A 2,718-nucleotide genomic window follows, 5' to 3' on the forward strand; every position below is an offset into this window, starting at 1 on the left:
TTTCTTTACGAATCTCCACACTGATTTCACAGTGGTTGCACTAGTCCGCTCTCCCATCCAGAGTGGAGAAGCGTTGCTCTTCTCCACGCACAGGCAGCATTTGGTACTGGTTGATTGCTCGACAGTCATCCTTTCCAGAGTGAGATGAAATTTCAGTGTTATTTCAATTTGCATCTCTTGAATGACCAGTGATGTTGAATATTTTTTTTTCATGTATTTATCCCCCGTTTCTACTTCTTCATCTGAGAAATGTGTATTCATTTCAGATAGCTATTTTTTGATTAAGTCTTTAAGTCAGGGAGAGGGTCTGGGTTTTTTTGAGTTCTTTATATATTTTAGGTATTAGTCCTTTGTCAGAGGAACAGCTGGTAAAGTTTTCCCCACTCTGTAGTCATCTCTTCACTCGGTCTGTGGTTCCTTTTGTTGTGTAAAAGCTTTTTAACAAGATGAGGTACTGGTGGTTAATTCTTTATGATATTTCCTGTGCAATAGGAATTTAGTTCATAAAGTTTTTGCCTAAGCCAATGTCTTCAAGAATTTTACTTATTCTACCATCCAGCAGATTTAGTGTTTCTGCTTTAATACTTAGATCTTTGATCTATTTCAATTTTAGTTTAGTGCACAGGAAGAGAGAGATACAGGTCTAGTTTTAGTCTTTGGCTTGTAGAAAGCCAGTGTTTCCAGAATGACTTATTAAAGACTCTATCTTTCTTCTAGTGAAGACCTTTGGCCCCCTTGTGACATATAAGGTGCCTGAGTGTGTCTGGAGTTCTTTCTTCATTTTCTAGTCCCTTCCTTTGATCCTCAGATCTGTTTGTTGTGTTGCTATTGCTGTTTTGTCACAGTAGCTTTGTAGTATAATTTCTAGTCAGGGATTGTGATGCTCCCTACCTTTGTTGCTCAGAATTTCTTTCACTCTTCTAGGTTTCTTCTGAATCCAGATGAATTTTAGGATTGTTCTCTCTAATGAGATATGCTGTTGGTATTTTGATCAGGATTTCATTAAATCTGTATAATGATTTGGGGAGTGTGGCCACTTTTACTGTATTGGTTCTTTCTACCCAAGAACAAGGGACAGCTTTCCTTTTTTTGTGGAACCAGGGATTGAACTCAGATCCTTGAGTTTGCCAGTCAAGCACTTACCCTACTGAGCCATCTCCCCCGCCCAGCTTTCCATTTTCTGACCTCCTCTTCAATTTCCTTTTTCTAAGTACTGTAGTTTTCAATGCAGATGTCCTTTACTTCCTCCATTAGATTTATTCCTAAATCTTTCTTTCTTTCTTTCTTTCTTTCTTTCTTTCTTTCTTTCTTTCTTTCTTTCTTTCTTTCTTTCTGCTATGGTGAAGGATATTGTTCCCTTAATTTCTTTCTGAGTGAGTTTGTTGTTTGTTTACAGGAATTCTATTGATTGTCAAGTGTTGATTTTGTATTCAGCTTTGCTACTGAATTTTGTGCTTAAATATACAAGTCTTTTGGTGGAGCTTTTGGGGTCTTCTTTTTTATTTTATTTATTTGCTTTTTTGAGACAGGGTCTCACTATGTAGTTCAGGCTGGACTTGAGCTCACTCTGTAGCCCAGGTTGGTCTCAAAATTGCAATGATCCTCCTGCCTCAGCCTTCTAAGTACTAGGATTACAGGCATGAGCCACCACACCTGGCTTTGGGATCTTCTAGAGTATCATGTTATTTGCAAATAATGGTAATTTAACTTCTTCCTTCATTCCTTTTATTTCTTTCTCTTGTCTAATTACTCCGGCTAATGGTTCCAAAACTATGTTTAATAAGAGCAGTGATAGTGGACATCTTTGTCTTGTTTCTGATTTTAGAGTGAAATCTTTCAGTTTAAAATATTTCATACAGTGTTGGCCATTGGTTTGTCATAGATGGATTTTATCAGATTGAGATAAAGACCATCTATTAAAATTTTCTGTAGTTTTTTTTTAATCATGAATGAATGTTGAACTTTGCAAAATGAATTTTCTGTATCTATTGAAATAAGCATATGGTTTTTGTCTTTGGCTCTGTTAATATGCTGTATTACATTTATTGATTTGTATATGTTGAAATATCCCTGTATCTGGGATGAATCCTCCTTGATTGTGGCACATAATCTCTTTAATGATATGCTGCATTCTGTTTGCTGGTATCTGTTGTTGCTCTTTGTTTGTATGCCAGTATCTTGTTGAGGATTGTTGCATCTCTGTTCATTAGAGAGGTTCATCCTTATCATTCTTTTTGCTTGGATCCTCCTCTGGTTTTGATACCAGGATAATGATTGCTTCAGGAATGAACTTGAGAATATTTCTTCTAAATAAAAAAAGAATATTACGTCTCCTTTAATTTCACTAAAGAGTTAGAGAGGTAGTAACATTATATTTTCTCTATTTTTTTTTTTTTATAACTCAGCAATGAATCCATCAGGACTGGGGTTTTTCTTTATTCATAGGTTTTTAATTACATCTTTAATTTCATTGATTGATATTGGCTTATTTAGAGTCTTTACATCTTCTTAATTCCACTCTGGAAATTCATATTTCTAGAACTATATCCATTTCTTCTGCATTTTCCATCATGTTAGAGTACAGTTGCTCAAAGTAGGTATTAAAGATCTTCTGGATTTCTGCAGGATTTGTTATGATTCCAACCTTTCCATTGCTAATTGCATGGATGTGAGTCTTCTCTCTCTCTCTCTCTCTCTCTCTCTCTCTCTCTCTCTCTC

This window comes from Octodon degus, unplaced genomic scaffold (assembly GCF_000260255.1).
Source record: "Octodon degus isolate 3935 unplaced genomic scaffold, OctDeg1.0 scaffold00108, whole genome shotgun sequence".
NCBI lineage: Eukaryota > Metazoa > Chordata > Mammalia > Rodentia > Octodontidae > Octodon > Octodon degus.